Source organism: Melanerpes formicivorus, unplaced genomic scaffold (assembly GCF_026170545.1).
Source record: "Melanerpes formicivorus ecotype bairdi unplaced genomic scaffold, bMelFor1.0.p_v2 SCAF_54, whole genome shotgun sequence".
NCBI lineage: Eukaryota > Metazoa > Chordata > Aves > Piciformes > Picidae > Melanerpes > Melanerpes formicivorus.
The window spans coordinates 950,995-964,561 of record NW_027142406.1 but is presented as its reverse complement, the minus strand read 5'-3'; positions in this window follow the sequence as shown (position 1 = coordinate 964,561).

Genomic DNA, 13,567 nt, shown 5'->3' with positions numbered 1-13,567 from the left:
GTGCAGAGACACAAAAGTGATTAGGGGAGTAGAACATCTTTCTTATGAGGAGAGACTGAGGGAGCTGGGGCTCTTTAGCTTGGAGAAGAGGAGACTGAGAAGTGACCTCATTCCTGTTTATATAGATGTGCAGGGTGAGTGCCAAGAGGCTGGAGCCAGGCTCTGCTGGGTGATGCCCAGTGGCAGGACAAGGGGCAATGGGTGGCAGCTGAGGCATAGGAAGTTCCATGCAAACAGGAGGAAGAATTATTTCACTGTGAGGGTGACAGAACACTGGAAGACGTTGCCCAGGGGGCCTGTGGAGTCTCCCTCTCTGGACATACTCAAAACCCACCTGGATGTGTTCCTGTGTGATCTGGTATAGGTGATCCTGCTCTGGCAGGGGGGTTGGACTGGATGATCTTTTGAGATCACAGAATGTCAGGGGCTGGAAGGGACAAAATTACGGAATTAGAGTAATACCAGAAACTTCAACTGTATATTTCCAGAGGTTCCCTGGAGAAACGGAGAGGTCCACATAGAAGGTATTTTGTGATATGAGATAGATATATACATATGTACAAAAAGGTCTGAGGACTAAAATATTCTGTTTTCTGACCTGTTATCTCAAGCTGAACACCTGAAAAATACATTCGGACTTATTACCCCTTAAGTCTCCCACCCTGCACTGAACAGCTTCTAAGCAACCAGTAGATGATTTCTAAGGTCCTTTCCAACCTAAGCCATACAGCTGAAATAAAACACTGGGCCCTCAATGTTTGCAGAAACTTGCTTGAATAGTGGTCTTTCAGCAGACATCCTTTGAATGTTGGGAGCAGATGTTGATTGGTTAGAGTGTAGAAGGGCTCTCCTGAGGGACCTTGACCATCTGGACAGATGGGCAGAGTCCAACATGATGGCATTCAACAAGTCCAAGTGTTGGGTGCTGCATTTTGGCCACAACAACCACATGCAGTGCTACACACTGGGGTCAGAGTGGCTGGAGAGCAGCCAAACAGAAAGGGACCTGGGGGTACTGATTGACAGCCATATGAACATGAGCCAGCAGTGTGCCCACGTGGCCAAGAAGGCCAACGGTATCCTGGCCTGCATCAAGAATAATGTGGCCAGCAGGAGCAGGGAAGTCATTCTGCCCCTGTGCTTAGTACTTGAGTCCTGTGTCCAGTTCTGGGCTCCTCAATTTAAGAAGGACATTGAGACACTTGAATATGTCCAAAGAAGAGCAACGAGGCTGGGGAGAGGCCTCAAGCACAAGCCCTAGAAGGAGAGGCTGAGGGAGCTGGGATTGTTTAGCCTGGAGAAGAGGAGGCTCAGGGGAGACCTTCTTGCTGTCTGCAACTACCTGAAGGGAGGTTGTAGCCAGGAGGGGGTTGGTCTCTTCTCCCAGGCAACCAGCACCAGAACAAGAGGACACAGTTTCAAGCTGTGCCAGGGGAAGTGTAGGCTTGAGGTGAGAAAAAAGTTCTTCACAAGGAGAGTTGATAGCCATTGGAATGTGCTGCCCAGGGAGGTGGTGGAGTCACCATCCCTGGAGGTGTTCAAGAGGGGATTGGACATGGCACTTGGTGCCATGGTTTAGTAGTCATGAGGTGTTGGGTGACAGGTTGGACTGGAGGATCTTTGAGGTCTTTTCCAACCTATTGATTCTATGAATTCTATTCTATGAATGGAATGGAATGGAATGGAATGGAATGGAATGGAATGGAATGGAATGGAATAGAATAGAATAGAATAGAATAGAATAGAATAGAATAGAATAGAATAGAACAGAACAGAGCAGAATAGACCAGGTAGGAAGAGACCTTCAAGATCATCATGTCCAACCTATCATCCAACACCACCTAATCCCCTGAGTGATCCAGCTCACAGCAGCCAAGGCAAGGCACAGTTGCTACCTCCCAGTTGTGTGACCACAGATGGGTTTCTTCACATATGCATTTCTAAGCCCATTACTGAAATGGGATGTGGGACTTCCTCAAAAGCTTTGCCTCCAAGTTGCAGCCAAGCAGGGGGAAACCCAACTTTCACACATTTTTTACCTCTGTGGTCAGAGAGGAATGGCTGTGTACTCAGCTCTCACAGCCTTCTGAAGAAGAATCTATTCCAGTCCTCCAGAGCTCTGGCATCTGGCAAATGCTCAGTGTTGCATACTTGCTGACTACCCCAGTGTGCACCAGGATAATGCTGAATTATGAACCCAGCCCACTGCACAAAGTGTTCCTGTCTCCTTTACAAAAAGCCTTCCCTCCTCCACCCAGAATGTTAAACGTGTAAACAGCACACTTGTGTTTGAGCTGAGAGGATTGCAAAACAAGGAGGAGGACAGAGGCTTGCAGAGAAAGGAGGCACAAGCCAGCAGCCCTAAAGAGAACCATAGAATGAATAAGGTTGGAAAAGACCTCAGAGATCATCAAGTCCAACCTGTCACCCAACACCTCATGACAACTAAACCATGGCTCCAAGTGCCACACCCAATCCCCTCTTGAGCACCTCCAGGGATGGTGACTCCACCACCTCCCCGGGCAGCATATTCCAATGGCAAATCTCTCTTTCTGGGAAGAGCTTTCTCCTCACCTTCAGCCTAAACTTCCCCTGGCACAGCTTGAGACGGTATCCTCTTGTTCTGGTGCTGGTTGCCTGGGAGAAGAGACCAACCCCTCCTCACTGCAACCTCCCTTCAGGTAGTTGTAGACAGCAAGAAGGTCTCCCCTGAGCCTCCTCTTCTCCAGGCTAAGCAACCCCAGCTCCCTCAGCTTCTCCTCACAGGGCTGTGCTCCAAGCCCCTCCCCAGCTTTGTTGCCCTTCTCTGGACACCTTCCAGCAGCTCAACATCTTTCCTAAACTGAGGGGACCAGAACTGGACACAGGACTCAAGGTGTGGCCTAACCAGTGCTGAGTACAGGGGCAGAATGACCTCCCTGCTCCTGCTGGCCACACTATTCCTGATGCAGGCCAGGATGCCATTGGCCTACTTGGCCACCTGGGCACACTGCTGGCTCATGTTCAGCCTACTATCAACTAGCACCCCCAGGTCCCTTTACTGCCTGGCTGCTCTCCAGCCACTCTGACCCTGGCCTCTAGCTCCGCCTGGGGTTGTTGTGGCCAAAGTGCAGCACCTGGCACTTGGACTTGTTGAATGCCATCCTGCTGGACTCTGCCCATCTGTCCAGCCTGTCAAGGTGCCTCTGGAGAGCCTTTCTACCCTCTAACTGATCAAGACCTGCTCCCAACTTGGTGTCATCTGCAGTTAGAGCAAGGAAGGTGCTGATGCCACATGGAACAAAACTGTGCCTCTCGACCTTTCTGTAGGAAGAAGTGAGAGTTAAGTGATCAGGAAATGTGCCCTTGTGGCCAACAAGTCTAATAGCATCCTGGGGTGGGTTAGAAGGTGAGTGGTTTGGAGGTCCAGAGAGATTCTCCTCTCCCTCTACCCTGCTCTGGTGAGGCCACATCGGGAATATTGTGTACAGTTCTGGGGCCCTCAGTTCAGGAAGGACCTCAGGGAACTGCTTGGAAGAGTCCAACACAGAGCCACAAAGATGAAGAAGGGAGTGGAATGTCTCCCTGATTATCAGAGGGCTGGAGCACCTCTTCTACAGGGACAGGCTGGATCTGAGCAAAGCCTTCCACACTGTCCCACACAACATCCTGGTCTCCAAGCTGGTGCAGTATGGGTTTGATGGATGGATCATTCATTGGATAAAGAAATGGCTTGGTGTCTGCACCCAAAGGGTAGCTGTCAATGGATCCATGTCCAAGAGGAGTCTCTCAGGGATCAGTCCTGGGACCAGTCTTGTTCAACCTCTGTGTTGGTGACACGGACAGTGGCACTGAGTGCACCGTCAGCAGGTTTGCTGGTGCCACCAAGTTGTGTGGTGCAGCAGACACTCTGAAGGGAAGGGAGCCTTCCAGATGGACTTTTACAGGTTGGACAGGTGAGCCCATGACAACTTCATGAGGTTCAACAAGACCAAATGCAAGGTCCTGCACGTGGGTCAGGGCAATCCCAAGCACCAATATAGGCTGGGCAGGGACTGGCTTGAGAGCAGTCAAGAGGAAGAGGACTTGAGGGTGCTGGTGGATGAGAAGCTCAACAGGAGCCAGCAGTGAGCACTTGCAGCCCAGAAAGCCAATCCCATCCTGGGCTGCATCAAGAGAATCAAAGCCAGCAGGTCAAGGGAGGTGATTCTCCCCCTCTGCTCCACTCTGGTGAGACCCCACCTGGAGTCCTGCCTCCAGTTCTGGAGCTACTATTACAGGAAGGATCTGGACATGCTGGAACATGTCCAGAGAAGGGCCATGAGGATGATCAGAGGGCTGGAGCTGCTCTCCTATGAAGACAGACTGAGAGAGTTGGGGTTGTTCAGTTTGAAGAGAAAGCTCCAAGGAGACCTTATTGTGGCCTTCCAGTATCTGAAGGCATCCTTCAAATTATCTCCTCTGCAGAGATGCTAGAGAAGAATCTTAAGGAGGTCTACAAGAAAGCTGGGGAGGGACTTTTGAGGATGTCAGGTAGTGATAGGACTGGGAGGAATGGAACAAAACTAGAAATGGGTAGATTCAGATTGGATGTTAGGAAGAAGTTCTTCCCCATGAAGGTGGTGAGACACTGGCACAGGTTGCCCAGGGAGGTGGTGGAAGCCTCATCCCTGGAGGTCTTTAAGGCCAGGCTGGATGTGGCTCTGAGCAACCTGCTGTAGTGTGAGGTGTCCCTGCCCATGGCAAGGGGGTTAGAACTGGCTGATCCTTGAGGTCCCTTCCAACCCTGACAATTCTGTGATTCTGTGATTCTATGGAATGGGTTAAGAGTGAGCAAGGAAAGGTTTTCCTAGGTAAATTATTCAGCTGGAAGGGAGAATGAGCAGTGCACTGGCACCCCCCCACCCAGCCCTTGCAGGTCAGATGGTGCAAGGATACAAGGCACCATACAGAGCCAGGCTCAGACACCTACTGCCAGCATGTGATGGAGCAGTGTCTTGCACAGCATCAGGCTATTCATGCAGGATAAAAGGGGGCATTCTGCAGAGGAAATGGAGAGGTGGCCTTCTCAAAGCTGAGCCACAGTAATTCCACCATGACTGCTCAGACCGTGTGTGATTGATCAGAAGCCGACTTCCATTGCCATCTGGCACCTTTTATGATTACTGAAGGTAATTTTAAACAAAACAAAACCCCCACAATAAAACACCCTATTCTGATTACTTTCTGTGACTTACTTTGTAGGAAAGGTACTTTGCAAAATCTTTGAGCTCAGCAACTTAAGTTAATCACTTAATTCTAGGAGATATCTACACCCTTGACTCGCTGCTGAGCATTTAGAAAACTGTTAAATCCAGCTGGCAACTGGTCATCAAGAAGGATATTGAGACACTTGAACGTGTCCAGAGAAGGGCCACGAGGCTGGGGAGAAGTCTGGAGCACAGCCCTGTGAGGAGGGGCTGAGGGAGCTGGGGTTGCTTAGCCTGGAGAAGAGGAGGCTCAGGGGAGACCTTCTTGCTCTCTACAGCTGCCTGAAGGGAGGTTGTAGACAGGTGGGGGTTGGTCTCTTCTCCCAGGCAACCAGTACCAGAACAAGAGGACACAGTCTCAAGCTGTGCCAGGGGAGGTTTAGGCTGGAGGTTAGGAAGAAATTCTTCACAGAGAGAGTGACTGGCCATTGGAATGTGCTGCCCAGGGAGGCAGTGAAGTCACCATCACTGGAGGTGTTTAGGAAGAGACTGGATGGGGTGCTTGGTGCTGTGGTTTAGTTGTTTAGATGGTGTTGGACTCAATGATCTCAAAGATCTTTTCCAACTTGATCTATCCTGTTCTATTCTATTCTATTCTATTTCACAGAACAAAAAGGCAATGGAGTGGATGGCACCAGTTTATGCCAGCCACTCCCACCAGGGGAAGCTTTTTTGTGTAGACCAACAACTTCATTTATTCTCTATGTTAGACTACTAGTCAAGGGTTACAATTTGGAGACAGCTGCCCTGGTGCCTGGACATTGGCACCTGCCCACCCGCACAGTGAAACGAACGACATGGTGGCCTTTGTTTTATCATAGAATCACAGAATTGTCAGTGTTGGAAGGGACCTCAAGGATCAGCCAGTTCCAACCCCCCTGCCATGGGCAGGGACACCTCACAATAAAGCAGGTTGCTCACAGCCACATCCAGCCTGGCCTTACAAATCTCCAGGGATGAGGTTTCCACCACCTCCCTGGGCAACCTGTGCCAGTGTCTCACCACCCTCATGGGGAAGAACTTCTTCCTAACATCCAATCTCAATCTACCCATTCCTAGTTTTGTTCCATTCCCCCCAGTCCTATCCCTCCCTGACACCCTCAAAAGTCCCTCCCCAGCTTTCTTGTAGCCCCCTTCAGATACTGGAAGGCCACAATAAGGTCTCCTCAGAGCCTTCTCTTCTCCAGACTGAACAGCCCCAACTCCCTCAGTCTGTCCTCACAGGAGAGGAGCTCCAGCCCTCTGATCATCTTTGTGGCTCTTCTCTGGACACACTTTCTTGGCTGGGAGGCAGTGACCTCAAGCCATTTCATTCTTTCCTCATGCTACCTGTATTTATCTCTTATTAACTTGAAAAGCCAGGACATTTTTCCACTTTGTCCCATAAAATTCCTAGATGACTCCTGTTGGCCTGGTTTTATAACCTGGAACTTAGAAGGGTTTGCCCTAGTTCACCACCCACATCACAGTGCTATATTACAGCAAGAGAGGTGTGGCACAGCATGGGTCATAGAATCATAGAATCAATTAGGTTGGAAAAGACCTCAAAGATCCCTGTGCTCGAGAATTGTAGAATCATAGACTGGTCTGGGTTGGAAGGGACCTCCAAAGGTCATCCAGTCCAATCCCCCCTGCAGTGAGCAGGGACATCCTCCACTACATCATGTTGCCCAGTGCCCTGACAAGCCTCACTTTGAATGTCTCCAGGGATGGGGCCTCAACCGTCTCCCTGGGCAACCTGTTGCAGTATTCCACCACCCTCATGCTAAAGAACTTGCTCCTCTCATTTCAAACCATTGTCCCTCATCCTGTCACTGCAGGCCTTTGTGAACAGTCCCTCTGTAGCCTTCTTGAAGCCCCCTTCAGCTACTGGCAGGCTGCTCTTAGGTCTATCCGGGGCCTCCTCCAGGCTGAACACCTCCAGCTCCCTCAGCCTGTCCTCATAGCAGAGCTGCTCCAGCCCCATGATTATTTTCATGGCCCTCCTCTGGCCCTGCTCCATCAGGTCCATGTCCTTCCTGTGTTGAGGGCTCCAGAGATGGATGCAACACTGCAGGTGAGGTCTCACTAGAGCAGAGGGGCAGAATCCTCTCTGTCCATCCCTCACCACACTGCTTTTGATGCAGCCCAGGCTGCCATTGGCCTTCTAGGCTGCAAGCTCAGACTGCTGGCTCCTGTCCATCTTCTCATTCACCAGCACCCCCATGTCCTTTTCTTCAGGGCTGCTCTCATCCTCCCCCAGTCTCTTGATAACCATACACACCTCAATAGCAGCTACAGCCCCTGGCCCCACTCTGGCCTAAAAATAGCCTCTCCTCTACCAAAAAGACTGAGACATGCAGACATCAAAGTAGTAGTTAGATGAATCACACTTGGAGCTGAGCAAGTGTTTGAGTCATGATTTCCCAAATGGTCTTTTGCAAGCCTTCGTAGTCACAGCCTTTGTCGCTACCAACAGCTTACTGTTTATGAAAGATGTGAGCGCCCATCCTGCTGACATGAGACTGCTCACATGTTGAAAGCCAGACAGGAGTTCTGCTGCCTGCAGCATGATGGGTCTTACATGGTCATTTCACATGAGAACAAGTTAACAACTGCAGATTCAATGGTGTCAAACTGCTGTGAAAAATGAAGGGGCATCAGGACTCTTTTTCTGTGACAGCTTAAAACTCAGGTGTGTTTTCTCTGAGTAAAACTATGACATCTTCCATGGCCTTCCTTCCTAAAACAACCTGTCTTCATCACTGGTAGGAGTAAGAGAGAGTCTGAATTGTTTGGAACCGATACTTACAATCTGACTCCAAGTTTAAATGTAAACACAGAATCACAGAGTGTTAGGGGCTGGAAGGGACTCAGAAAGATCATCCAGTCCAAAAGGTCCTGCCAGAGCAGGATCATCTAGAGCATATCACATAGGAACACATCCAGGTGGGTTTGGAATGTCTCCAGAGAAGGAGGCTCCACAACCCCCTCAGGCAGCCTCCTCCAGGGCTCTGGCACCCTCACAGGGAAAGTTTTCCCTTCTGTTCCCATAGCACCTCCTCTGCCCCAGCTTGCACCCATTGCCTTTTGTCCTATGTTTGGACATCCCTGAGCAGAGCCTGGCTCCATCCTCCCAACACTGCCCTGCACATCTTTATCAACAGGAATGAGGTCACCCCTCAGGTTCCTCTGCTCCAAGCTAAGGAGCCCCAGGTCCCTCAGCCTGTCCTCAGCAGGGAGATGTTCCACTGACTTCAGCAGCTATGTGGCTCTGTGCTGGATTCTTCCAAGCAGTTCCCTGAGATCCTTCTTGACCTGAGGGCCCAGAACTGGACAAAATATTCCAGATGCAGCCTCACCAGGGCAGAGTAGAAGGGCAGCAGAACCATTCTGGACCTACTAACCACAGCTGTTCTAATACACCCCAGGATGCCCACAAGGGCACATTGATGGCTCATGGGCATCCTTCTGTCCACCAGGACCCCTAGGTCCTTTTCCCCAGAGCTGCTCTCCAACAGATCAAACTCTAACCTCTACTGGTCCACGGGGCTGTTCTTTCCTAGACAGAAGACTCTACACTTGCCCTTGTAGGATTTCATTAAACAGCTAAGAACAAAATAATCAGTCATTGGATTTGTTGCTTCTTTTGTTTCCATGCATTTTATCTCAGAGCATGGAAGATGATAACTGATGGTGAAACAGTTTTCAAAGGGTTCCTAAGTTCACACTGAGATTTTCCTCTTGGTCTCCTCACAATAACAGCACTAATGTATCATACACAAAGGTCTTATGCCAAATATTTGCAAGGAAGGGCCTAAATATCTTCTAATCTTCCTCAAATCTCACTTGCCTCTACTTGCCCCTGTACTCAGCACTGGTTAGGTCACACCTTGAGTACTGTGTCCAGTTCTGGCTCCTCAATTTAAGGAGGACATTGAGACACTTGAACATGTCCAGAGAAGGGCAATGAGGTCCAGAGCACAGCCCTGTGAGGAGAGGCTGAGGGAGCTGGGGTTGCTTAGCCTGGAGAAGTGGAGGCTCGGGGGAGACCTTCTTGCTGTCTGCAACTCCCTGAAGGGAGGTTGTAGCCAGGTGGGGGTTGGTCTCTTCTCCCAGGCAAGCAGCACCAGAACAAAAGGACACAGTCTCAAGCTGTGCCAGGGCAAGTTTAGGCTCAAGGTGAGGAGAAAGTTCTGCCCAGGGAGGTGGTGGAGTCATTGGCCCTGGAGGTGTTCAAAAAAGGTTTGGATCTGGCACTTGGAGCTATCGTTTAGTTGTCATGAGGTGTTAAATATTAGGTAACAGGTTGGACTTGATGATCTCTGAGGTCTTTTCCAACCTGGTTGATTCTATGATTCTACTTTCAGCTGCACTTCCAGTTTTGAAGGAAGACCTGATTTCTAGTGAAATCCTGTGAGGCTTTGTGGATTCTTCCAAGTCCTGCTCATGGCAGAAAGCAGACAAACTTCCAGGATTTACTCCCCAGCATAAGATCTTCCAGACTCTAGCTGTTATGGATACCAAACAGTGGGGAAAGGCCACAGCCTTTGACACAGTGCTAGCAGCGTGACTGATCCTATGAGTCACTTTTGCAGTGGAATGCAAATCTTGAATCCCCAGCTCCCAGAGGAGCCTCTCCCTTGCAGCCTCAGATGCTAAAGCCAGCAGGAACCACTAACCCACTTCACATCTCTCCTGCATATGAAGCCATTCCAAATTATTGCTGTATTTAAAACAATCCAAGGAAGAATCTGGGAAATTTGCTTGGAAAAGTTAGGCCAGAAGAAATAAGGCACTTAACCTGAGGTTTCATGGATAGACTTGAAACACTGGAACAGGCTGTCCAGAGAAGTTGTGGAGCCTCCTTCTCTGGAGACATTTAAATCCCACCTGGACATGCTCCTGTGTGATCTGCTCTAGGTGATCCTGCGCTGGCAGGGGGGTTGGACTGGATGGTCTTTTGAGGTCCCTTCCAACCCCTAATGTTTTGTGATTCTGTGTGACTTGGCCATACATTTTGAGAAGCAAGGGGAAATAAGAAGCCACGGACTCTATTCCAGTGTCATCTGAGTCATTCTAAACTCTGAGGTCATTGACAGCACAGAATCACAGAATGGTCTGGGTTGGAAGGGACTTCTGAAGGTCACCTAGTCCAAACCCTTCTGCAGTCAGCAGGGATATCTTCCACTAGATATGCTCAGAGCCTTGCAGAGCCTTAACTTGAGTATCATCAGGGATGGGGCCCCAGCCACCTCCCTGGACAGCCCATTCCAGTGTTTCACCACCCTCATGCTGAGGAACTTTTTCTAATATCCAGTCTAAATCTGATCTTCTTTCATTTCCAACCATTACCCCTTATCCTGTGTCTGCAGGCTTTGCAGCCCTCTTGTAGCCCCCTTCAGGTACTGGAAGGATGGAGCCTTCTCTTCTCCAGCTGAACACCTCCAGCTCCCTCAGCCTGTCCTCATAGCAGAGACGCTCCACGCCCATGATCATCTTCATGGCCCTCCTCTGGCCCTGCTCCATCAGGTCAATGTCTTTTGTGTGTTGAGGGCTCCAGAGATGGACACAGCATTGCAGGTGAGGTGTCACCAGAGCAGAGTAAAGTGGCAGAAGCCCTCTCTCCATCTCTGGCCATGCTGCTTTTGATGCAGCCCAGGCTGCCATTGGCCTTCTGGGCTGCAAACTCAGACTGCTGGCTCATGTCCAGCTTCTCATCCACCTGATAAGAAAATTGTTATTTTTTTCCCCTTCATTCCACACTCTGAAGAAATTCCATTAATCCCTGTCCTTCCCTGGGGAAAGCTTCATACTTTATCTTTCTGCAGCTCAAATCACTTATGCCTGGCCCTTTAAGGGAAAGAGACCTTTCCAAAGACCTGAAATTGTTTATGTAGAGAAGGCTAAAGGCATCAAGTTAGCTGACAGTTGTCCTTCCACATGTATGTGAACACAGAGATATGGGGAAAATGGGCCAAGGAGGCTGCTGTGAACCTCAGTGCTCCTGCAGTGCTTAGCCATGGTTCCCACCATCCTTTAACACAGTTAGGAGATAGACTCCCTCTCCCCTTTGCCTCCCTGCATTCATCAAAAGATCAAGGCCTTTTGGATAAAGCAGTCTGAGTGGAAAACCTTTCCTCATGAGAAACAAACCCTTATCTTCTTTGCTGTGGGCCCAAATAAGACATTTGGGTTCCCATTAAAAACAGGAGAAACTAATTCAGCTTATCTGGACATGAAAACTAAGCCAGTGTTGTGTCTAGGTGATTAGCAAGGTAGTTTTAAGAGGCTCCTTGTAAGCTCTCCTTATCAGCAGTATCCCAGGTTTGCTCTTCTCTGTCGCAACAGGATAAAAACAGCCATCCAGCAAAATATAAGGGCAGGTAATACATATCTCATGCAAAAGAATCATAACAATAACAATAACAATAATAATAAATTATTTCACCAGGTGAACTAATAAATCATTCTGAAGTGCTTCTCACAAGGGTCACAGATGTCCATTACTGATTTCTATTATGCAGAAATGCAGCCGACTATTATCTCATTTCCACAGTCACAGAAGTTCAGCTATGTACAGAGGGTGCAGTTTGAGACTGTGTCCTCTTGTTCTGGTGCTGGGTGCCTGGGAGAAGAGACCAACCCCCACCTGGCTACAACCTCCCTTCAGGGAGTTGGAGAGAGCAAGAAGGTCTCTCCTGAGCCTCCTCTTCTCCAGGCTAAGCAACCCCAGCTCCCTCAGCCTCTCCTCCCAGGGCTGTGCTCCAAACCCCTCCCCAGCTTTGCTGCCCTTCTCTGGACACATTCCAGCAAGTCAACATCTGGAGATCTTCATGTCTAACCCCCCTGCCAGAGCAGGACCATAGGATCTAGCACAGCTCACACAGGAATGCAGCCAGGGCTTGAAAATCTCCAGGGATGGAGATTCCACAACCTCTCTGGGGAGGTTGTTCCAGTGCTCTGTGATCCTCACAGTAAAGAAGTTCCTCCTAATGTTGAGGTGAAACCTCCTGTGCTGTAGTTTACATCCACTTCCCCTTGTCCTATCACAGGGTGCAATGGAGAAGAGCCGGTCCCTTCCTTCTTGACACCCAGCCCTCAGATATTTATCTGCATTTATTAGATCCCCTCTCAGTCTTCTCCTCTCCAGACTGAACAGGCCCAGGTGTCTCAGCCTTTCCTCATCAGGCAGTGCTCCAGTCCCTCCATCATCCTTGTAGCCCTCCATTGGACTCTCTCCAGCAGATCCCTGTCCCTCTTGAACTGGGGAGCCCAGAACTGGATGCAATATTCCAGGTGGGGCCTCACTAGGGCAGAGTAGAGGGGGAGGAGAACCTCCCTCGATCTGCTGGGCACACCCTTCTTAATGCACCCCAGGATACCAACACCTTTCCCAAATTCTCCTTTCCCATCCCTATCTGTGGTGCAGCAGCAGCTTAGACTCCTAGCTCTTTATTTTGCTGCCTTGCTTTCTAGCAGAAACATATTCATGTTTTGCAACCTGCTCAGGGAAACAGCTACCCAATTCAATGTCTCCTCCATTCTATGAGCTCTGGAATGTGCCCTATCTTATCATTTGTTTTGGCAACGATAACCCCAACATGGTTTTGTTTGCTTTTCACTAAGTATTCTTCTGTTCTTCCTGTTCTGATCCAGAGGCTGGGTTTGGTTTGGGGTTTCATTATTTGTTTTGGTTGATTGTTTTTTTTGTTGTTTAGTTTGTTGGTTGGTTTTGTTGTTGTAGAATAGAATAGAATAGAATAGAATAGAATAGAATAGAATAGAATAGAATAGAATAGAATAGAATAGATTTAACCAGGTTGGAAGAGAGCTTCAAGATCATTGAGTCCAACCTATCACCCAACACCACCTAATCAACTAAACCATGGCACCAAGCACCCCAGCCAGGCTCTTCCTAAACACCTCCAGTGATGGTGACTTCACTACCTCCTTGAGCAGCCCATTCCAATGGACAATCTCTCTTTCTGTGAAGAACTTCTTCCCAACATCCAGCCTAAACCTCCCCTGGCACAGCTTGAGACTGTGTCCTCTTGTTCTGGTGCTGGTTTGTTCGTGGTTTTGTTTGGCTTGGTTTTTTTTGTTTGTTTGATGTTTTGTTTGGCTTGATTTTGTCTGGTTTGGGGTTTTTTTATTTGGTTGGGTTTTGATTGCTTTTTGTTGGTTTTGTTTTGATTGTCTGTAACTGCTGAATTTCTACTAACTCTGCATTAAAGTCCAAGCGAGGCACAAGCTCTCAGTTTTCATGCCTGAGCTAACAGAAGCTGAGTGCTGAACTTGCCGTTAAAAAAATCAAAGGGAAGTTCTTTGCCCAAATTTAACAGGTTTTCTCTCACAAT